The sequence below is a fragment of the Rhinatrema bivittatum genome, chromosome 2 (assembly GCF_901001135.1).
Source record: "Rhinatrema bivittatum chromosome 2, aRhiBiv1.1, whole genome shotgun sequence".
In the NCBI taxonomy this organism is placed as follows: Eukaryota; Metazoa; Chordata; class Amphibia; order Gymnophiona; family Rhinatrematidae; genus Rhinatrema; species Rhinatrema bivittatum.
The window spans coordinates 714,911,913-714,936,771 of NC_042616.1; the positions used below are offsets into that span (position 1 = coordinate 714,911,913).

At 44.6% G+C, this 24,859-nt stretch overlaps 1 protein-coding gene across 1 annotated transcript in view; it reads left to right on the plus strand.

Annotated features, from left to right (window-relative positions):
* MATN2 (matrilin 2) overlaps positions 1 to 24,859 on the plus strand; it is a 199,473-nt gene that overhangs the window by 32,087 nt on the left and 142,527 nt on the right. The gene's annotated exons all lie outside the window — the stretch shown is intronic.

Consider the following 24,859-nt stretch of genomic DNA (forward strand, 5'->3'; position numbering starts at 1 on the left):
TCTTTATTTTCCTACTCCAAGTTAAGGCTTCCTTGTTATAATGTAACTGTATGCTCTGTATCTCTTGTTGATTGGTTAATTGTATATTCTACTTAGTTCATTGTAAACCGAATTGATTTGATTTGTATCAAGAAATTCGGTATATAAAAGCCTTAATAAATAAATAAATAAATAAAAACTTTTTCAGTCACTTCAAAGTGGCTTGCATTCAGGTACTGTAGGTATTTCCCTGTCCCCAGAGGGCTCACAATCTAAGGGGGTCATCTATCAAATCGCGTTACGACCTTATTGTGGGCATTACGCCATAACGCATGCGATAAATAACGCATCGCGAGATACGTATGCAAATTAGAAAAATTAAGTCGGAGGAGTTAATGAAAATGAGAGGTGCTTAATGTAACACATCCTATCATGGGATGTAATGTATCACAAATCCTATTTCAGTCAGGGGATGAGGGAGGGAGAGAGAGAGAGAGCGCCTCTGGGGAGCCACACATATTAGTCAACTTTTTATACCACTGTAAGAGGGGGCAGTCTGAACTCGGGATGAGGTTTTGGTGGTGTGCTTGGTTTTGGGGGGCAGTTTTACATGCACAATCATAGGTATGAACAGCACAGTAGACTGTGAAGATTTTATGTGATTTGGAGTGGTGAAAGGTATAAAAAGATGAGATTTGTACAATGTACTCTCAACCTAGCTTGATGCATTCTCTATGTAGCTGCTATCAAGCTAGGTCGAAAGTACAATGTACAAATCTCATCTTTGTGTACCTTTCATCACTCCAAATTACATAAAATCTTCACTAATGTCTACTGTGCTGTTCGTACCTCTGACTATGTATGTAAAACTGTCCCCCAAAACCTAGCCCACCACAAAAACCTCACCCCGAGTTACTAGTTGCCCCTCTTGCAGTGGTATAAATAGTTTACTTATATGAGAGCCTTGTGGCCTGAAATTGTGATAAAAACCAGTAAAGTAGTATACTCTTATTAAATGTTGATATTCCTATAGTCACTATGAATAACCAAATGAAACTTTTTCTGGCCAGACATTTCTCCCAGATAGCATAAATGGTTACCATGAGCTGTGAACCAGTAGATCCTGGTTTGATTCTTTCTCCACTATTTTATTTATTTAAAAAAACATTTATTATCCACCCTTCCAGAACAGTCCGGGGTGAGCTACAAAAAAACCATACATATAATAAAACAAAAACAAACAAAAATTAGGTGACCATATAGCCATGAGGTAAAAATAATCTTCTGGGTTGAAAGAAACTTAAAGGAGCAAATCACTGGAATCATTTGGAAAACAAATGAGTTTTAAGAAGCTTCCTGAACTTTTTTTGTATTTTGTGTGAGATGTAGTGCCACTTCTATCTAGATCTGATCTTGAGTAAGCTCCATTATCTTCCTTGCATTAGAAACTTAAGAGGGTAATATTCAGTCACACCCAGGAAAAAGATCTAGGCATCATAGTGGATAATACTTTAAAATCGTCGGCTCAGTGTGCTGCAGCAGTCAAAAAAGCAAACAGAATGTTAGGAATTATTAGGAAGGGAATGGTTAATAAAACGGAAAATGTCATAATGCCTCTGTATCGCTCTATGGTGAGACCGCACCTTGAATATTGTGTACAATTCTGGTCGCCGCATCTCAAAAAAGATATAGTTGCGATGGAGAAGGTACAGAGAGGGTGACCAAAATGATAAAGGGGATGGAACAGCTCCCCTATGAGGAAAGGCTGAAGAGGTTAGGGCTGTTCAGCTTGGAGAAGAGACGGCTGAGGGGGGATATGATAGAGGTCTTTAAGATCATGAGAGGTCTTGAACGAGTAGATGTGAATCGGTTATTTACACTATCGAATAATAGAAGGACTAGGGGGCATTCCATGAAATTAGCAAGTAACACATTTAAGACTAATCGGAGAAAATTCTTTTTCACTCAACGCACAATAAAGCACTGGAATTTGTTGCCAGAGGATGTGGTTAGTGCAGTTAGTGTAGCTGGGTTCAAAAAAGGTTTGGATAAGTTCTTGGAGGAGAAGTCCACTAATGGCTATTAATCAAGTTTACTTAGGGAATAGCCACTGCTATTAATTGCATCAATAGCATGGGATCTTCTTAGTGTTTGGGTAATTGCCAGGTTCTTGTGGCCTGGTTTGCTGGGCTTGATGGACCCTTGGTCTGACCCAGCATGGCAATTTCTTATGTTCTTATGTTCTTAAGTTTGCCAGACAAAATTATTCAGCTAACTTTGGCGGGATATTCATTGGTGCAGCCTCACAAGTGAATATAGCTGGCTATCTTTAGGACTAGTCTGAGGCAGAACTAGAGTTAGCTGAATAAGCTGTTCTCCTTGGCTTGCCAGGGGCGGATTTACCTATTGGGGGATCGGGCTTCCCCCGGTGGGCCGGCCTGGCTGGTCACGTGGCCTCGACCGCGTGGCTAATCGGCTCTTGCAGCCTGCACTCAGCCCAGTGACCTCCATCAATTCAAGGTAGGTGGCGAATTGGCGATTGCAGCCTCGCAGGCCCATTGAAGTAATAATAGTATAGTACCCCCCCCCCCTCGAAGCAGGGCCGACACAGGTGGTAGCTGGTAGCTGTACCCAGCCAGCCCCCGCCGGAGAAATTAAAATCGAGGCCGGCGGAGGCCGAAGAAAAGATGGGCCGGCACCGCCCAGCCAGCCCCCGCTGGAGACCAAGCGGCGGAGGCCGAAGAAATAAAAATTGTGGCCGGCGGAGGCCGAAGAAAAGAAGATGGGCTGGCCCAGTGCCTCCCAGACAGCCCCCGTGGGAGACCAAGCCTGCGAGGTCCGAAAAAATGAAGATGGGTGCTGCCCAGCCAGCCCCCGCTGGAGACCAAGCGGCGGGGACCGAAGAAATAAAAATTGTGGCCGGTGGAGGCCGAAGAAATGAAGATGAGCTGGCCCGGTGCCTCCCAGACAGCCCCCGCGGGAGACCAAGCCTGTGAGGGCCGAAAAAATGAAGATGGGCGCTGCCCAGCCAGCCCCCGCTGGAGACCAAGCGGCAGGGGCCAAAGAAATAAAAATCGTGGCCGGCGTGGGCGAAAAAATGAAGATGGGCGCCGGCAGGGGCCAAAGAAGTGAACACCGGTGCTGCTAGCCGCCGCCGGAGACCAGCTGTTCAGCTGGGGTCCTTAGATCGGCAGAGTGCTTCTGTGTGTGTGTGTATGTGTGAAAGGAATGGTACTTCTGTGTGTGTGTGTGTGGGTGTGTGTGTGTGTGTGTGAAAGGAATGGTGCTTCTGTGTGTGTTTGTGTGTGTGTGTGTGTGTGTGTGTGTGTGTGTGTGTGAAAAAGGAATGGTGCTTCTGTGTGTGTTTGTGTGTGTGTGTGTGTGAGAGAAAGGAATGGTGCTTCTGTGTGTGTTTGTGTGTGTGTGTGAGAAAGGAATGGTGCTTCTGTGTGTGTGTGTGTGTGAGTGTGTGTATGTGTGTGTGTGTGAGAAAGGAATGATGCTTCTATGTGTGTTTGTGTGTGTGTGTGTGTGTGTGTGTGAGAAAGGAATGGTGCTTCTGTGTGTGTTTGTGTGTGTGTGTGTGTGTGTGTGTGTGAGAAAGGAATGGTACTTCTGTGTGTGTTTGTGTGTGTGTGAGAGAAAGGAATGGTGCTTCTGTGTGTGTTTGTGTGTGTGTGTGAGAAAGGAATGGCGCTTCTGGGGTTGTGTGTATATGTGAGAAAGGAATGGTACTTCTGTGTGTGTGTGTTTGTGTGTGTGTGTGAGAAAGGATTGGTGCTTCTGTGTGTGTTTGTGTGTGTGTGTGTGTGTGTGTCTGTGTGAGAAAGGAATGGTACTTCTGTGTGTGTTTGTGTGTGTGTGAGAAAGGAATGGTGCTTCTGTGTGTGTGTGTTTGTGTGTGTGTGTGAGAAAGGAATGGCGCTTCTGGGTGTGTGTGTATGTGAAAAAGGAATGGTGCTTCTGTGTGTTTGTGTGTGAGAAAGGAATGGTGCTTCTGTGTGTGTTTGTGTGTGTGTGTGAGAAAGGAATGGTGCTTCTGTGTGTGTGTGTGTGTGTGTGTGTGTGAGAAAGGAATGGTGCTTCTGTGTGTGTGTGTGTGTGTGTGTGTGTGTGTGTGTGTGTGTGAGAAAGGAATGGTGCTTCTGTGTGTGTTGTGTGTGTGTGTGTGCGTGTGTGTGTGAGAAATGAATGGTGCTTCTGTGTGTGTGGTGTATATGTGAGTCAGGGAGGGTGCTTGTGTGAGTCAATGCGTGTGTGCAAGAGAGAGATGGAGCATGTTTCTGGCTGGCTTGTGGCTGTGAGAGAGAGGGCATGTGTGTGATTGAGCCTGTATGTAAGTGAGATAGAACATGTGTGTGATTGAGAGCTTGTGTGTAAGTGAAATAGCGAGAGCATTGTGTGATTGAGAGAGACTGGCCAGAGAGGTGACGTGTGTATGTGTGAGACTGATCAGGGAGATGACTGGTGGTATGTGTGTGCTTGTGTGTGTGAGAGAAAGATACTGGTTGGGGAGATGATTGGTGTGTGAGAGACAGAAACTGGTCTTGAGGGTGTGACTGGTGTGTGTGTGTGAGAGAGAGAGAGAGAGAGAGAAGAGATTGGTTGTGGTCCCTAAGGAAGAGGACCATGAAGACAGCTTCAGCAGCTACTGCTGCGTCTGGTGTGGCCTGCAATGGAAAGAAGTAGGAGAACTGCTGGAGAGGGTAAGTAAAGGTGGCTTTTTAAGTTCATTTTTCTTGACTGACTACCATTTTAATTATTGGGTAGTATGTGATGTGTCTGCTGTTTGAAATATTTTATTGGTGTTTGGTAAAGGTTTCAAAATTTGCTTGAGTCTAATTATTGGATATTCTATTCATCAGCTGTTTTAAAATTATTTTATTAATATGATTTTATAATTATGATTCATGATTTATATATCTTGATTTTATTGATTGTTTCATGAAGAATGGTGACATTTTTGTTTTTCCATTATTGCACTGTATAGAGTCTGGCGTGATACGTTTTACAGTTTAGTTTTTGTCTGCGCATTTCTATTTATACTTTATGTGGCTTTATTCTGTATTTGGTGAGTTTGTGTTCTGCATGCAAAGACTGAGATGAAGCATTCTTTTAGCATGTAGGGATCTGTAGTAGCTTGGCCTGTTCTGTTTTCCTGATAGGAGGTGTATTGATATTTTAGATTCTGGTGTAATATTTGTGGTATTCTTTTTCATAGGTGGGGTTGTTATTCTTTGAGTTTTGGCAAATAGTACTGTGTTGATACGGGAGGACCATGCCGAAATATAGGGGTGTGTACATATATATGTAAATTATATTGTATATGTAATTGGGTACCCATGGGCCAATATGGTGAAAAATCCCCCGGGCCACTAGTTTCCCTCAATCCGCCCCTATGGCTTGCTGATCATTCTGGTCTCCTATCCCTTTTGCTGAAGAGTGGACTATTGAGCTGATTGTTAGGAGGTCCCAGCCTCTAAAAGCTTATACTCTTAGGGCTCAATATTCAATGTGGCATGTAGCCAGATAACTCACAGGTTTTCCAGCTAAATGCAGGCTTTTCAATATTTCCCCCAGTTATTTGACTAAAGTGTAGTCAGATAACTCATTATCCAGCTAAAATGTAGATGTATTAAATGTTTCTTTTGTAGTTTTTCTCACCATCTTCTTGCGTTTGTCAGGAGTGATGTCCCAAATCCATTGGCTTCCATTTGCCATCCCATCCTTTAGTTTGAACTGCTGTGAACACATGATCTCAATTTCTCACTTGGTATCCTTTTTCTTGCCACAAAAAGATATAGACCATCTTTACCATAGAGCCTTTTACTGATTCATATATGACCTCAGCTCTCTGTATATAGACAACCTTCTTTTTTACACCAGATTTTGAGCCATGTATTGAAATTATCTCTATGGCATAGTCTTTCCTCTCTCCTTCCATGAGCAAATAATATCTCTGAAAAAACTGTGGTCTTTACCATGTGCCTAAGACCCTCCCCCAGATTCTGGAAATCTCTCGGTACTGTAAAGATGTTTTATTTATTTATTTTATTTAACAATTTTATATACCGACCTTCATAGTAGATTACCATATCCGATCGGTTTACAGTTTAACAAAGGGAAAAAACTAGAGTAACAAATTCACGTAAACGAAAGATAACCAAAGCAGGAATAAGTCAAAGTTACAATCAACAGGGGGCGAGAACTTGGAAGCTTGCAACAAGCTGGAAAGAAGAAAAGGCCAGTAAAGTAATTTTACCGTAGAGTGTACAAGTTACAAACTTAAGAACGGTGCTTTAATCTGAAGTCTAAGAGTCCATTTATTTTTTTTCTTTGAGAAACGGAGTGACAGACTGGGTAAGAAAGAAGGCCAGCTAGTGATTGTCTGGTGGTTCAGGGAAGGCTTGGAGAAAGAGCCAGGTTTTAAGATTTTTCCTGAAAGTTAATAGGCATGGCTCCAGTCTGAGGTTTGATGGGATACTATTCCAGATGGAAGGGTCTGCTGTCGAAAAGGCTCTGTCTTTGGTCGTAGCGAGGCGTGTAGCTTTAGTGGGTGGAACATTAAGAGTGCCTTTGTAAATGTCTCTAGTTGGTCTGTTAGAGGAGTAAAGTTTGAAAGGTATTTCTAGGTCAAGTTGAAGTTGATGATGGATGGTTTTATGGATTAAGGTGATTGATTTGTATAGAATTCTGTAATTTACTGGTAACCAGTGTAGGTTCCTGAGAATTGGTGATATGTGTTCGTAGCGGCTGGTGCTGGTCAACAATCTTGCTGCCGCATTTTGAATCATCTGAAGAGGTTTGGTAGTGGATTTGGGGAGTCCTAGTAGAAGGGCGCTGCAGTAGTCTATTTTGGCAAACAGTAGCGCTTGGAGGACTGTCCTGAAGTCGTGGAAGAATAAGAGAGGTTTAAGTCGTTTTAAGACCTGTAATCTGTAAAAGCAATCTTTCGTTGTTGAATTGACCATTTTCCTTAGGTTTAGACGATTGTCTAGAATCACTCCAAGATCTCTAACCTGCTTACATGTGATGTGGGCGTTGAGTGGTGTTGGTTGGTGGATATTGATATCATTTGAGGAGATGAGGAGAAGCTCTGTCTTAGAAGCATTGAGGACCAAGTTTAAGCTGTTGAGTAGGTTGGTGATGGATAAAAGGCAGTTATTCCAATGGGTGAGCGCTTTTGAGAGTGATTCTGTTATGGGGATTAGAATCTGTACGTCGTCTGCGTACAGATAATGAGTTAGATTGAGATCTGTTAACAATTGGCTGAGGGGGAGGAGGTATATGTTAAAGAGGGTTGGGGATAAAGAAGATCCTTGTGGTACGCCCAGATTAGATTTTGTTAGAGGTGACTCTTTATTATTGATTTTGACTTTGTAAGTCCTATTGCTGAGGAAGGACTTGAACCAGTTGTACACAGTACCAGAGATGCCAATATCTGCTAGGCGATCCAACAAGATGGAGTGATTGACGGTGTCGAAAGCCGCCGAGATGTCTAATAAGACTAGTAAGAAGGAGTGTCCTTTATCTAACCCTATAATAATATGGTCTGTTAGTGAGATGAGGAGGGTTTCAGTATTGCGTGATTTACGGAAACCATATTGCGAAGGGTGTAAGATCTTGTGGTCTTCCAGATAGTCAGAAAGCTGTGTGTTTACCAGTTTCTCCGTTAGTTTAGCGACGAATGGGAGGTTAGAGATGGGTCTGAAATTTGCTGGTACGTTTGGGTCTAGATTGTGTTTCTTGAGGAGGGGCTTGAGTGAAGCTGTTTTTAGGATGTCTGGGTAGCTTCCTTGGGATAGGAGGCTGTTTATTATGTTGGTCAGGGGTCCTGAGATCAAGTTTGGGATGAGAAGCAGGAGTCTCGATGGGATATTGTCAGCTGGATGGCTAGAAGGTTTCTGTCTTTTTAGAAGAGATTCAATCTCTTTGGTGGAGATTGATTCGAAACAGTCAAATTTGGGTCTGTTTAGAGGATTGGAATTCTCACCTGACTTGATGGGAGTTGTATTTGTAGGAAGGAGGGCGAGGGTATTTAAGATCTTCTGTTGGAAGTAGGAAGCAAGTTCTATGGCTTTGGTGAGAGCTTGTTCATCAGGAATAGGTGGTGGGGTTGATTTGGTGATTTGTGATACGTAAGAGAAAAGGGCCTGCGCATCATATTGAAAGTGGTGTATTTTGTTTGCATAGTATTCCTTTTTTTTCTGTAGAATGGCGGTCCTGTAGTGATTTAAGAAACCCTTGTATGATGCGAGGGTTGTATTGTTTGGGGTTTTGCGCCATCTATTTTCTTTCTGGCGTAAATCCTGTTTCATTTGTTTCAGTTCTGAGCAGAACCAAGGTTGGTTTCCCTTTTTTGTTGGGTTGAGTGACTTGGAGATTATTGGGCACCATTTGTTTGCGACTGTTTCTGTAATCTTTTGCCAGGAGGATAGGGCTGAGTCAGGATTAGCTAGGTCTAGGTTGGAGAGTTCTTTGGATAGCTGATCGCCGAGTATGTCGGAAGGACATGTTTTCCTGAATTGAATGGTAGATGTGTGAGGAGAGGTGTGTGTCTGTCTGTGAGTGGAAAATGAAGATTCTATTAAGAAATGATCTGACCAAGGGATTGGGGTACAGGAAGGTTCTGATGTGCAGGTGAAGTTAGCATTAATGAATATTTGATCCAGGGTGTGACCAGCTTTATGCGTGGGGCTGTTTATGGTCTGAGTGAATCCCATCGCGCCAAGAGTGGTGAGGAGAGTTTCACAGTTGGTAGAGCGAGGTATTGCGTTTGTGTGGAGGTTGAAATCCCCCATAATTATTGTTGGAAGGTCTGAATTAATATGTTTCACGATGGATTCTACGAGGGGTGATGGGTCCGTTTCTAGAACTCCCGGGGGAGCGTAGACTAACAGAATTTGTAAGTGTTTCGATTTGACTAGACCCAGTTCTAATTTGGATTCTGTCTTGATAGAATGTGCGGTCAGTCTGAGTTCTTTCTTAGTGGCTAGGAGAAGTCCGCCTCCTCTTTTTTTGAGTCTATGAAAAGTGAAGATGTCGTATGTCTGAATTGGTAGTTGATTGGTTAAGGCAATGTCAGAGTTTTTGAACCAGGTTTCTGTGATGGCACAGATGTCTGGGTTGCTATCCAAGAGGTAATCGTTGAGGATGTGTGTCTTCTTAGTTAAGGATTGCGCATTGATAAGGGTTACTGAGAGTAGCGTGAGGCCTAGAAGTTGGTTCAATGGTGATGTTGTGATAGGGATGATTCTTTTTTGTATGACATTGGTGAAGTTAGATATGGGGGTTATCCTAAGGTTGTGGATGATTGGGATGTTATATGTGAGCATGGTGAGGATGGTTTTGGTGGAGGTTTATTTTGAGATGCGCTTGATTGGGTCTGGGTTTGGAAGCCCAATGGTGTGCGTCTGTATGAATTCAAGAGGTGACTGAGGATGGGTGAGAGAGGGTGTCTGTCTGTATGAGTTAATTTGGATGAATTGCTGAAGGTGTTAGTAATTTAGTTGGTTCGGCTGGATAGGTGCTCTGTCCTCTGTAAGCTTGATTGGTTGTCTGAGTGGTTGCTGGGATGATTCTGGTCACAGCAGTTATATCGAGGACTATTATATTTCTGGGCTCCGATGATTGGGTTGAAAGATAACATGCTAGAATGGTGGTTAGGTAGCATCGGTTCCTTTGCTCTGTTAAAGGTCTCCCGTTGGGGGATTGGGTCCCGGGCGGGTTCCACAAATAGGGAGTGCACTAAGGAGCGCACAAAGGAGCAGGCTCCTTTGTCGAGCTCCTTAGGCGCGCGACGCCTGGGTGTCTCTCAATTTAAATTAGGAGGCCAAATCAGGGCTGTCCCCTGATTGGCTGAAGGTGTTCGGCGTGCCCCTCGGAGGCGGAGGAAGGTGAGCCGGATGTCGTCAGCGTCTCGCTTCGAAGGAGGCCGGCAGGGGCTGCCTCGTGGTCGGGGTCGGAGGCGGCCGTGGGTAAGTGAAAAATATCGGGCCTCCGATATGTAAAATATGTTGTTTGTAGCTAGGTCGTTGGTCCCCAAATGGATTTTTAAAAAAGCCAGCATCTATTCTACTGTTCTTTTGTTTTGTCCAGCATGGATAGTTATTATCTACTTTTCAGATCCTAGGTCCTGTCTTACACCAACAGCCACTAGGAGGATTATGCAGAACGCCTTATGATTTTTGATCTTTTGGAAAGGTTCACCAACTACTCTACATGGAGAACTGTGTGAGTAAAATACTCTTATGATCTGTGCTGTGCTTGGTGAGGAAAAAGAAACAGAGGAGAAGCAAAAGTCTACGTTTTAGCTTAAGATGATAGAGACTGACTTCAGCCTGTGGGTTAGGGAAGCTCTCTGACCATACTTAGATTTGGATGCCTCATTAGTAATGTCTCCATTTTTGAAGTGATGGAGACGTACTAATTGCTGTTAATTTTTCATACTGGATTCTGTGATGTCTGTGCATAAACAGACAGTTGGAACTATCCTGTTCTCCATCTGACTTATTTTTGGGACTAGATCAGGAAATTTGGCAGCACTCACTATGCAATTCCCTGCAGGAAAACTAATTTTGTGCCAATTAATCAGTTGTTCCACCGCAGAGGGACTCGAATAATCCTATCCAGTGAAGGTAATTAATACTTTAAGCCTGGTTGACTACAACATCTGCTCAACAATATCCTAAAGAACCTAGTAACCAAAGATGGGTTTTGGACCCACTCACCAGCAACCAATTTCACTTGGGTCTCGGTCAGGCTGGCTCAGATTTGATTTTTCTTGTAGTAGGTAGTTAGGTTTGTTACGGTTACCCTCAGGCCTTAACTTTTCATAAAGGTCATCAGTAGATGAAAATGTAATATCCATGTAGATTGATGAATCTTTGGTGTAAATATTAAACAGTATTGGTATGAGCACACTGCCTCATGGAAGACCATGCCCCTCTTACTACTAGCATTCACTTTCCATATAGTCCTATAGAGAATTGTTGGATCTTGAGTAAAGTCTAAATGAATTCAGTTAAATTTAGATCTTTTGTCATCTTCAACAATCTGATCAGTAACTGCCTGATGGTATCAGAGACTGCTGACAGATCTTAAAACACAGCTCTTGAAATCCTGGTTGTTTAGAATCAGCCTCTAATCAACATACAATGTGATAAGATTCAGTACGAGCCTTTCAAACAGTTTGTATGTGTGGCACAGGAAGGTGTGAGGCAGTGCCCTAGTGTCTCCCCTATTTACCTGTGCAGGACCAGGCTAGATGCCTGGTCCACCTTAAATTCCTTAAGGAGATTATGTTCTATGGGTGGGAACTGCGGGGTAGGTGGGGCTCAGAAAGTGAAACCAGAGCCTGGGGAATAAGAGCTGGGATCCAGGTGGGGGATAATCAGATCAGGCCCAGGTCTCTAGGAGGAAGGCAGCTCCTGTAGTGTAATACTGTCCAAACACTGAGCTGAGATGGTTCTGAAGGGAAGACAGTCTACATTTTGACATTGTGGGAATCACCGCTCTGTCCCACATATGGTGTCATGCATAGGACTTTTCTAAAGCTGTTATGATATCGAGGTGTTTGGTGGATTCTCAGGGGCAACAGTGATGTTATCTCCTATGGGGAGATAACTGATAGACTGATGCACCAGGCTAGACTCAATAGCACAAACACAGAGATAGTTTATTTTATTGTACAGCTAGGATGACCACCAGAGGTGGCAGTAGAGAGCAGGTTAGCTGGTAGTAGTCTGTAATCCTTGGCGAGGGAGACCCGTCCCACAATGGTGGTGTAAGGCCCCGATGCAGATGTCTAATAAGGCACTGTAGGAGAGACAGACTGGCAGATGTTAAACACACTCCCATAGCTGAGTAGAGAGGATAGGTGTTAGCAGTCTGTGGTCCTCAGCAGAGGAGACCCGTTCCACAATGGTGGTGTAAGGCCCCGATGCAGATGTCCAATAAGGCACTGTAGGAGAGACAGACTGGCAGATGTTAAACACACTCCCATAGCTGAGTAGAGAGGATAGGTGTTAGCAGTCTGTGGTCCTCGGCAGAGGAGACCCGTTCCACAATGGTGGTGTAGGGCCTGATGCAGAGAGTTAGCAAGGAACTGATGAGAGACAGACTGGTAGAAGTTGTACTCTCTGTAGCTGATAGATGGATTTCCAGCAGGTTGAAGAATGGAGCAGGCACCAGGATAGACACACAGGCCCTCGAGGAGCGAGTACTTGTAAGAGGATAGGCACCTGTAAATAAGCAGAGGGCCCTCGAGGAGCGGGTACCCAGGTTAGCGAACCCCGAAGGTTGAAGATAGCTTCCAGTGGATTGAAGCGGCAGAGTAGCTTCAGACCGGGGCACACCGATTCTTGCTAACTCAGCAAGAGTCAGCAAATGGGCAACCATAAATATGCGAAAGTAGTGACATCACTCGAGGGGGACGCCCCCGAGGTTCGCGCCAACACTGCTACAAAGATAGGGGCGCACGCGCCCTAGGAGGCCTCGGGTCAAGATGGACGAACGCCGTGCCAGAGCCGCTCCGGGGAAGCCGGAGGGTGTGGCAGGGAGACGCCACGGACGCCATACTCCCGAGGCTGGTGGAGAAAGCTGAGAGAAAGGTGAGGCATGTCGGGCGAAGTCGTCTGAGCCTGACGGACGCAACAAAAGCTTTGCACAGAAAAAAAAATCCAGCCTCCAAGAAAGTGTCTGTTGGGAGTACAGAGAGTTGTGAAGAGGATCTGTGCCTCTAAAACAAAGTACAGGGCACAGGGCTGCACAGAACACTGTAGTTTGTGAAAGGGTATGGCTCAGCAGCTGCACAGAAGAAAAAAAACCCAAATTTAAAAGTTTCGGGTAGAGAGGAAACTGTGAGTGGGCCTGGTTGCAGGGACAGCCAGGAAGTGATAGGTTTATGGGAGAAGTATAGCTGGAGGTAGTTAGGGATTAAAAGAAAAAAAGATTTTCAGAAAAGATCTAAAAACATGGTTGTTCAACAAAGCATACCAATTCACCCAATGAACAACACAACAACTTCACCCTCCACTTCAACCTGAAGATTAAATTGAATAAATGAACTTATCACAACTATGGACTATAACTAAGAAGTGAAACGTAAAACAGAACAGTAAATCACTAGCATTTGATACTCCTATGTTTAACAACAGTTTAAATCTTTTTGAAACCCTGTTTATCCCCATTAACATTGTAACCTTCATATTTGTTGTAAACCGTTATGATGGATTTATGATGATGAATCCGAATGACGGTATATAAAACTCGATAAATAAAAGTGATTTATTTAATGCTGGTTGTGCAGGTTTTATTTTAAACTTTTTTTTGCCTTGAAAACAGAAAAGAGGAAGGAAAACTGGTGCAGCAGTGCTGTGCTAAACAGGGTGTGAACCTGGAAAGGCTGTCAGAGTGGACTGTGAGTGTGGTGAATGGAAAACAGGGTGGGGTCCTCTTCCAGCAGGCAAGCCACTCTGCAGTTCAAGGTTTGCAGCCAGAAAGAAAACCTGGAATGGAGCAGCCAAGGTACTGCAGCACCAGAAAGCAGCAATCTCAAAGCATGGCTGAAGAAAATTGGCAAACATTATTGCAGAGGCTTCTGGAATGGCACAGGAAATTACAAGAGAACCTCATAAAGTGCCAACTTGCCATAGCGAAAGGGAAAAAGAACCTGGTGGTAGGCCAGGCTCTTAATGATTACTATTTAGAGAGGAATGTAAGTGGCCTGGGAGCTGAGGAAGCAACCGCAGAGAACTCAGTGGAGGCCCAACAGCTGAGTGGCGCTATAGATGGTCCTGAGGAAGACCCTGTAGGATGCCTAAACATTACTGGGATTCCAGAGACTGCTTCCATGAGAAGCTCCGAGAAGGGGTGGTGAAGAACCCTAACCCCTGAGAGAGGGGTCACAGAGAACCCTGGAGAGTGCAATACAGACTGCCCAAGAGGAGACAGTAGTGAGTAGGTGGAAGTCAAGTCTAAAAGAGATTCCAAGGAAGACCCTTTAGGATGTCCAAACACTACCAGAAAGCCAGAGACAACAACTGTGAGAAGCCCAGAGAGAGAGGGCACAGAAAGGCAAGCGAGAGATGCCATAGAGAGCCCAGAACGTGGTGCTGCAGAGACCCAGGGAGTGAGGCTGTGGAGGAGGCAGAAACCGGCATGGGCAAGTGGCCAGACTATATAGAGGTGGAAACTGAGGACAGCCCAGAGGGAGGTACTGCAGAGTGTACAGAGAGGGAAATGGTGGGAAGCCCAGAGGGAGGTGCTGCAGAGCACCTGGAAGAAGAGTCCACAGAGAGCCCAGAGGATGGCACTGTGAAGACTCCAGAAACTGAGGATACAAAGGAACCAAGGAGGGGCTCTCTATCAAAGATACTAGATGCCAGGAAGTGGATGCAGCTGGTTATAAAGGAACCAGCACTGATGGTTCCCCAGTCAGTCCATAAAGCTCCATTGGGGTGGAATTCAAACCTGGAGCCAGCAAAGGACTTAGTTAAAGGAATGGCGATGTGCACTGTGGGGCGGATTTTAAAAGGCCTGCGCGCGCCGGCGCACCTATTTTGCATAGGCTGCCGGCGCGCGTAAAGCCCCGGGACGGGCGTAAGTCCCGGGGCTTTCGAATAGGGATGGGAGGGGGGGCGTTCCCGAAACGACGCGGCGTTTCGGGGGCGTGCCGCGGCATTTCGGGGGTGGGCCCGAGGGCGTGGCGCCGGCCCAGGGGCATGGTCGAGGCCTCCGGACCAGCCCCCGGGACCGGAGGACGGAGAGGGGCTGCTGGCCGGCGTGCGCAAAGTTACGCCTGCTTTCAGCAGGCGTAACTTTGCCGACAAAGGTAGGGGGGGGTTAGATAGGGCCGGGGGGGTGGGTTAGGTAGGGGAAGGGAGGGCGAAGGAAAGTTCCCTCCGAGGCCGCTCCAAAATCGGAGCGGCCTCGGAGGGACAGGCAGCGTGCGCTGGGCTCGGCGCGCGCAGGTTGCACAAATGTGCACCCCCTTGCGCGCGCCGACCCCGGATTTTATAAGATACGCGCGGCTACACGCGTAACTTATAAAATCCAGCGTACTTTTGTTCGCACCTGGTGCGCGAACAAAAGTACGCGATCGCGTATTTTTTAAAGATCTACCCCTGTGTGTACAGCACATTGGGTAATGGTCGTGACATTGCCAAGGGTAACCCTAAGAGATAGGGGTGATCATTAGGTCCTCTTTCCCAGGTGTAGCTAGTGGGAAGCCAGAACAAGGGGAATGGGATGTCTTGGACTCTCCTGGAGGGGATCTGGAGGGAGTAGGGATACTTGGCCCAACGGATCCAAGCTAAGGGGAGGGGAATGTGAGGAATACCCTTAGTGTTCTCCTATTTACTTATGCAGGGCAAGGCTAGATGTCTAGTCCACCTTAAATCCTTAAGGAAAGTGTTCTCTATGGGCAAGATCCTGCGGAGCTGGTGGGGCTCAGAGGGTGTAACCAAAGACTGGGGAATAAGAGCTGGGATCCAGGTGGGGTTAACCAGACCAGGCTCAGGTCTCCAGGAAGAAGGCAGCTCCTGTAATTTAACACAGTCCAAACACTGAGCTGAGACGATGCTGAACTCTCAGTAATTATGTACACTTTTCTGAAGGGAAGACAGTCTACTGTAGTGTATTGTGAAGTGATATAAAGGTAAGTGTTTTAAGAAAGGCTAGAGTCAGAATAATTTTGTATTCAGGCCTGTGGGAATCACTGCTCGGTCCCACAGAAAGCAATACGTTGAAAACTATAGGCCTTCAGTAGATCTATTTCATCTGAAGAAAATAGGAAAAAGCATAAGCATTGTCAAGTTAAGTGTAAAACATTGATAAGGCAGGCTAAGAGAGAATTTGAAATGGAGTTGGCCGTAGATGCAAAAACTCATAATGAAAACTTTAAAACAGTTGGACCGTTAGATGACTGAGAGGTTACAGGAACTCTTAGGGAACTCTTAGGGAAGATAAGGCCATTGCGGAAAGACTAAATTAATTCTTTGCTTCTGTGTTTATTAATGAGGATGTGGGAGAAATATCGGTTCCAGATATGGTTGTCAAGGGTGATGATTCAGATGAACCAAATCACTGTGAACCTGGAAGATGTAGTAGGCCAGATTTACAAACTAAAGAGCAGCAAATCACCTGGACTGGATGGTATCCACCCCAGGGTTCTGAAGGAACTAAAAAATGAAATTTCAGATTTATTAGTTAAAATTTGTAACCTAACAAAAAAAATTTGTAACCTAACAAAAAAAACCAAAACCCAACAACAAAAACTTTATTGAGAGTTTGATCAGACCCCTGTAGGCCTCTACCAGACATATAGTGAATTCACTAATACATTTAAAGGATGTTAATTAGACACATTCCTACTCCCATAGCAACCTAAAACTTAACTAGGAACTGATCAAAATTGAGATGAAGGCAGCAGTCCAGCAGCAAGAGGGGAGCTTCCTAGTCTTTTGCATCGAGTGTCACATGTATGATTTTTTACCTGCTGGTGAGAAGTTGTACATGTGCATGCGATGCAAAGAGCTCCTGGCTCTCAGAGAATGAGTCCAGTCTCTGGAGGCTGGAGTGGCAGACCTGGAGGCTGGAGTGGCAGACCTGGAGGCTAGAGTGGCAGACCTGGAGGAGCTGAGGCAGACAGAGAGTATATAGATGAGACCTTTAGGGACATAGTAGCCAAGTCCCAACTTCAGACTGGCAGCCCTGGTACTGCCTTGGAGGAAGAAGGTCTCATGATTGGAGAGCATCAACCTGGTGTAGTAGGAAAGGATCCTGTAGCAAGGACCTGCTCTCCAGGTGATGCACTGTTCTTTCGTACCGAGGACATCTCCCCAAAGCCTGCTGCCTAGGAGGGAAGGGTTAGGTCGGCCATCATAGTTGGTGATTCAATTATTAGGAATGTAGACAGCTGGGTGGCTGGTGGGCGTGAGGATCGCCTGGTAACATGCCTACCTGGTGCGAAGGTGGCGGACCTCAGGCATCACCTAGATAGGATTCTAGACAGTGCTGGGGAGGAGCCGGCTGTCGTAGTACATGTAGGCACCAACGACATAGGAAAATGTGGGAGGGAAGTTCTGGAAGCCAAATTTAGGCTCTTAGGTAGAAATCTTAAATCCAGAACCTCCAGGGTAGCATTCTCTGAAATGCTCCCTGTTCCATGTGCAGGTCACCAGAGGCAGGCAGAGCTCCAGAGTCTCAATGCGTGGATGAGACGATGGTGCAAGGAAGAGGGATTCAGTTTTCTTAGGAAATGAGGAACCTTTTGGGGAAGGGGGAGTCTCTTCAGAAGGGATGTGCTCCATCTTAACCAGGGTGGAACCAGACTGCTGGCACTAACCTTTAAAAAGGAGATAGAGCAGCTTTTAAACTAGAACAAAGGGGAAAGCTGACAGTCACTCAGCAGTGCATGATTCGGAGAGAGGTATCTTATTTATTTATATTTATTTATTTATTTATTTAAATTCTTTTAATATACCGATGCTCAAGACCAGGTCTTATCGTACTGGTTTACAATGAACTAGGGGGAAAAAACCAGTTAACAATAGAAGCAGGAAATTACATTATAACAGGGAATGTGGAACTTGGTAGTTAGAGGAAAGGATAGGTTAAACAATTTCTAACAGGAGAACAAAGCAAATAAGCAGAAACGTAAGTGCTTACATGGTAAGCATTATATACCAAAATTATATCGTGTGTAATATTAGGCAAGTTATATTAAAGTGCGGTTGTCCGAGAAACAGTTCCTTTTTTGAGTTGCTGAAGGAGGACGCAACCGCGGGGTATGTAACTGTGGGGGTGATCCTGCGGTTTTCTTCAGGGGTATGCTTGGGCGAACAGCCAAGTTTTTAATTTTTTTCTGAAAGTGATATGGCAGTGTTCCTGGCGGAGATCTGGCGGGAGAGAGTTCCAGTGATGCGGACCGGCAGTTGATAGTGCACGTTTTTCAATGGTGTTGTGGAGAACGGACTTTTTTGGGGGAACCTGGAGGGAATCTCTGTATGCAGATCTGGTGGGTCTTGTAGAGGCGTGTGGTTTGAGGGGTATGGTAAGTTGGAGTGAGGATTCCTGAAATAAGGTTTTGTGGATAATAGTAAGTGTCTTGAAGAGAATTCTGTAGCGAATGGGTAGCCAGTGGAGTAGTTTTAGAATCGGGGTGATGTGGTCCATGCGGCGAGAGTTTGTGAGGATCCTGGCTGCAGCGTTTTGCAGCATTTGAAGAGGTTGGTAGAAGAGGCTGGGAGACCTAGCAACAGAGCATTACAATAGTCAATCTTTGAGAAAAGTATGGCTTGAAGGACCGAACGGTAGTCGTGGAAGTGTAGAAGAGGTCTTAACTGTTTTAGTACCTGTAGTTTATAAAAACCTTCTTTGGTGGTGTTGTTGATGAATTTTTTGAGGTTCATTCTGGAGTCTAGGAATGCCCCCAGGTTTCTCACTTGACTTGTTAGTGGTGTGTTGGTATTGAAGGCTAGCAGGTTATTATCATTGGGGGAAATGATTAGCAGTTCGGTCTTGGACGTATTGAGTACGAGGCAGAGACTTAAGAGAAGGAGGTTGATGGTGTGGAGGCAGCTATTCCAGTAGTTTAGGGTGTCTGAAACTGGATCCTTGATGGGGATTAGGATCTGCACATCGTCTGCATAGATGAAGTATGTGAGGTTGAGATTATTGAGGAGTTGGCATAGGGGGAGAAGATATATGTTGAATAGGGTCGGCGAAAGAGAGGAACCTTGGGGAACTCCTTGTTTGGCAGCTACAGGATGAGATTCTTTGTTGATTATTTTAACTTTATAGTATCTGTCGCTTAGAAAGGATTTTAACCAGAGGAGTGCAGCCCCTGAAATGCCTATTTCCATCAGACGGTTGATGAGGATTGTGTGGTTAACTGTGTCGAACGCTGCCGAGATGTCTAGCAGGGCTAGTAAGTATGATTGGCCTTTGTCGAGACCCAACAGGATGTTGTCCGTTAATGAGAGTAGGAGAGATTCTGTATTTCTGCGTTTCCTGAAACCGAATTGCGATGGATATAGTATGTTGTGGGATTCGAGGTAGTCAGTGAGTCTAGTATTGACCAGCTTTTCCATTAGCTTGGCTATGAAAGGTAGGTTAGCGATAGGGCGAAAATTTGTGGGGTTGGATGGGTCCAAGTTGGGTTTTTTTAGTAATGGTTTCAGCGAGGCTGTTTTTAAAGCATCCGGGACAGTACCGTTTGAGAGTGAACAGTTTATGATGTCGGCCAAAGGTTTGGCGATGATGTTAGGGATTGTGAGAAGGAGTTTGGTCGGGATTTGGTCTATAGGATGCGAAGAGGGCTTCATTTTCTTGATGATAGATTCTATTTCCAGGGATGATGTAGTATCAAAAGATTCTAGAGATCATTTGTGTGTCAATGGGGCATGGTTTTGGTCAGGAGGGGGCTGGGAGTTGGGAATGGGGTTGGAAGATAGTAGCGGGATAAGTAAGTTTTTTATTTTGTTGTCGAAGAAGACTGCCAGCTCGGAGGATTTGTTTTGTGCTTCTTCTTCCGGGATGACTGGAGGAATAGGGGTGGTGAGTGTGGCAACATATGAGAAGAGAATTTTTGGGTCATAGAGGAAGCCGTGTATTTTTTTGGCGTAGAAGTCCCTTTTTGTACGAAGAATGGTGGCCCTATAGTAGCTCATTGTGGTTTTGTAGGAGGCCCGTGCAGAGGTGGTGGGATTCTTCCGCCATTGTTGTTCTTTGTGTTGAAGGTTTAGTTTAAGTGTTCTTAATTCTGATGAGAACCAGGGTTTCTTGTTAGTACGGGCAGGATTAATATGTTTGGATGTCAAGGGGCATAATTTATCAGCTGCTGCGTGGGTGATAGTTAGCCAGGAGTTCATGGCGGTGTCCGCATTTGTGAGGTCCAGGTTAGTTAGTTCCTTGGTGAGCGTGTTGCTGAGAGCATCCATGGAGCTAATGATGCATTAGAATTAGGGCATCCCGACAGTGAGGTTCCAATAATTAGAAAAGTAGTCCAAGTGCCTGTAACTAAAAACTCACCTGAGCTAAAAAAAATTCTAACTTATCCCTATCAAAAACAAACTTTGAAATGTTTGTATGCTAATGCCAGAAGTCTAAGAAGTAAGATGGGAGAATTAGAATGTATAGCAGTGAATGGTGACATAGACTTAATTGGCATCTCAGAGACATGGTGGAAGGAGGACAACCAATGGGACAGTGCTATATTGGGGTACAAATTTTATCGCAATGACAGAGAGGAGCACCCGGGAGGCGGTGTGGTGCTTTATGTCCGGGATGGCATAGAGTCCAACAGGATAAACATCCTGCATGAGACTAAATGCACAATTGAATCTTTATGGGTAGAAATCCCTTGTGTGTTGGGGAAGACTATAGTGATAGGGGTATACTACCGTCCACCTGGTCAAGATGGTGAGACTGACAGTGAAATGCTAAAGAAATTAGGGAAGCTAACCAAATTGGTAGTGCGGTAATATTGGGAGACTTCAATTACCTTTGTAAACAATCACATTGTATCAACCAATTTTTACAATTTTCAGTGAAAAAACTATGTTAATTACTTATGTTGGACCTTCATATTTCCCGCGGTTTGCAAGTATTTCAAACTTGTAATTTTTACCGCTTGCGGGTTTTTATTTAATCATCGGTTCATAACCATATACTAAGGAATTTTTTAAGGTTTTTTTTCTTATTTTCAATAAAAAACGGTACTTTCCTTAGGGGAGCGCTGTCGCGCTTCAAAGTCCAGGATCTGAAGTTTTGCCCGGTTAGACGCTATCGCGCTTTCAATGTCCAAAGTCCGGAGATGAGTCCAACGTATCCACGTTTCGTGGGCTGCTGCTTCAGGGACTATGTGAAGTATGCTCCGGTTGCTGGCATATCTTCTACACAACTTTATGAGAATTTTTTCGGAAGTCCAGTTATAATTTCTCGGACCTTACCGCCATCTCCTCTTGTACTGTTTTATTCTGCTTTCATGTTTTTTTGCCGTAAATGGCAATATTGTACACTGCTTTGAATGGCTTTGTTCAGGGAGGTGGTATATAAAAGCTTTCTAAATAATTATAATTAAATCTTTGTATTCATTAGGGATGTACATTCATTGAAATGAAATGGGAAATTTTAACAACATTTCCAGGTTTGTTTAAAAAAGAAAACAAAAACAAACAAAATTTCATTTGTTCCATTCTAAAAACAAAGGTCCAGATTTTAAAAAGGTTACACGCGCCGGGCCTATTTTAAAAAGGCCCGGCAGTACGCCTAAAACCCCGAGACGCATATAAATCCCGGGACCACGCAACTTGCACCTGCTCAGAGGCAGGCGCAAAAGTTAAGATAATAATTTGGGGGGGTTAGAGTAGGGCTGGGGGGGGAAAGGTTAGGGGAAGAGGTGGGAAGGTCAGGTTAGGGGGAAGGGAAGTTCCCTTCCAGGCCGCTCCGATTTCGGAGGGAACGGGGAAAGGCAGCGCGGCTCAGCGCGAGCAAGGTGCACAATTGTGCGTGCAAGTTATAAAATCAGGCGTACATGTGCGCGCACCGGGTAACGCGCTCACATGTAGGCCGCGCGTGCTTCTTTTAAAATCTACCCCTAAGGCTGCCACTGCCAGAAAAAAAAAAATCATTCCTGGCCCTCCCCCTGTCTCCCGTAGATTCCCTCCCCCCCCCCCCCCTTCCCGACCCTCTTACACTCTTTGGTGCTTGAAAATTTCTTCACAGGGTAGGAGCAAACTCTGGTTTCTCTTGCGAGTTAGTGAGTCAGTGGCAAATGGCACCAGAAGACTGAGGTCAGTGCCATTGTTCATTTCTTCCATTCAAGAAAATACATGTAGTGGTTTGTTCAGCAGAAATGAACAATGGGCCTGGCCTCAGTCTTTTGGCACCATTTACAATTGATTCACCAGCAGGGTAAGAACGACCATGAAGAGAATTTCAGCAATTGAGAAGGTAAGTGGATTGGAAGAGATCAGGGAAGGTCCAGGAATGGGTTTGGTTTGTTTATTTTTTTCTGGTGTTGTTTAGATCTGGCGTTTTTTTGTATTTTTTTAATTTCTTTTTTTAAAATGTTGTTTATTTGTATTTTTCATTTTAAATAGACATAAGTGAATGAGAAAACAACAAAGCAAAAAAAAAAAAAAAAGGACTCAACAAACCAAAACAAAAATATGACGGTGCAGACCCTTAGGGGCAGGTTTGAAAAGGGTTACGCACGTAAGTTACGCACGTAACCCTTAAAAGACCACCCTGCGCGCACCGAGCCTATTTTGCATAGGCTCCGTGGTATGTGCAAGCCCCGGGACGCGCATATGTCCTGGGGCTTGCAAAAAGGGGCGGGGCATGGGCGGTCCGGGGCATGGCGGGGTGTGGTGGGGCGTGGCCTGAGCCTCCAGGCACAGCGGCCATTTGCCGCTGTGCCCGGGATCAGGGGCCGGCCGTTGGCCGGTGCGCGTAAGTTATGCCTGCCGGGAAGCAGGCTAACTTCTTCAACAAAGGTAAGGGGGGGTTCTAGGTAGGGCTGGGGGGCGGGTTAGGAAGGGGAAGGGAGGGGAAGGTGCGGGGGGGCGGAAGGAACGTTCCCTCCGAGGCTGCGCCGCGCCGACCCTGGATTTTATAACATGTGCGCACGGCTGTGCGCACATGTTATAAAATCAGGCGTAGATTTGTTCGCGCCGGGTTGCGCGAACAAATCTGCGCCCACGCGCAGGTTTTAAAATCTGCCCCTTAGGTAAAAATAAACTACATGTAGACAGTTTGAAACTGGAACAAGAAGTGAGACACGGATGTAACCTGAGCCCCAGTATCTACATCAACAATCTTCCCACAGTACTAGAGAGCTCCTTAGCGCCAAGACTAAAATTAAATGTATTTATTTATGTATGTATGTCGTTATTTATTATGAGTTATTAATTTCCTTTGTGAAAGTAAACTTTCACCCAAGGCAGTATTAAGCACAGGTGGATGAGAACAACATAGTCCCCCTTCTTTTATAAGCCTTTGATACATCTTTTTCATAAATGGTATTCATGAAATTAAATAATAAAATTGGTATAGCTAAATTGGCAAGTTATATAGGATGGCCTTACTCCGAGTCTAAGGATGTTAATGCATATGAATAGTACATTAGGTCTTAGCCTCTGACAGATTTATGCATTTATTTAAAATTTATAAACCACCTATCAACTTTTCTATTTATTTATTTAGATTTAGATTCCGCTTTTCACACTTTTTTCAGCACTTCAAAGTGGATTACATTCAGGTACTGTAGGTATTTCCCTATCCCCAGAGGGCGTACAATCCCGCGAAAAAGGGGGCGGGGTGGGCCTGCGAAAGGCCACAACCGTTTGCACCGTAACAGTGCGATTTCGCCTGCTGCAGTGGGGCCAGCTGTAGCCTTTCGCAGCGAATAGCGACACTGTAAAAGGTGAAACTATTCGCTGTGCTACTGCCTGCAGTGGTGCCGTGGCTGACTCCTCCCCTCCCCGTAATTTGTATTATATCGCACATGACACGATAAAGCTTTGGTAAATAACCCCCTAAGTTTGTACCTGAGGCAATGGAGGATAAAGTGACTTGCCCAAAGTCACAAGAAGCAACAATGGGATTCAAACCCTGGTTTATAACCCACTGCTCTAACCACTAGGCTCCTCCTCCACTCCATGCTAAGTGCTTCCCAGTATACTTTCATAATCATAATAACAATCAATTAAAGCATGAGATTGTTTCAGACAGATGAGCTGGTATATAATTAATAGCAGTGGTGTAGATAACATACATAATATGCTGGATGAATAGCATACAGATGTCAATGACACAATTATATAATGATAAAACATTACTATAAATAAGATAATTATAGGATAGGCTTTAATATGTTTTTTAATTTATTTATTTATTTATTTATTTAAAAGCGATTTTTTTTTTTTTTTTTTTTTTTTTTTTGTCAGCATAGCATCCATTTAATTTATAGTGGATTACAGAAAAATATACATAATTAAAACATTAAAACAAGAGTAATAGTAACAAAAATAACAGAAATATCTGGCATTGATATAAATACTTAATTATTGAATAGGCATTGATATAAATAGACTCAGTTTACAAGGTAGATAGTAGTAAAATAAGTTGTATCTGCTTGTTTATTTGGGGTTTTTGGCTGATATTAAGAGTATGTGACAGGATGAAGAGTTCTTCCCCTGATGCAGAAAGTCTTTCTAAAACACGGAGTGTGTCGGGTATGCTGGCAACTTTATATGGCTAATAACTTGAAGTTAGGTGAGATTTCCTTACATAACTTTTTGATATGAGAACTGCATTTTGAAACTGTTGTTGAGACAATGATGGAGAATGAGTTATTTCAAGATTTTAACTGCATACTGAAAATGTCATAAAATACAATTTTTGGACCTATGATTATACAAGGACAATAGATAGATGGTGCATTCAACTGAGAGTTGTGTAAACACAACAGCCCACTTTTATATATGGGGTAGATTTTAAAAGGTTGCGTGTGGGTGTACATGTGTACGTGCTACCCAGCGCGTGCACATTATTTTATAACTTGCGCGCGCAAGCTGATCCTCGGATTCTGACTTTGGCTGCCATTGACCACGTCTCTGATTCTGGCTCTGTTCCTTGCTTTGTCATCGCCTACGCTGTTCTGGTCTTCCTTGCTCCACCAGACCTACAGCCTAGAGTCCAACCACGCTCCCTTGTTGTTCGTGGTCATGCTTCTCTGTTACCTCTCCGGGAGACCCTGGGAGGCCCACCTAAGTCCAAGCGGCCCGGGTCCCTACGGGCTCCACCTGGGGGGACTGCAGGCTTCCAGTGGTGAAGCTCAAACTAGCCTCTGTCTCTTCCTGTGCTCCGCCCC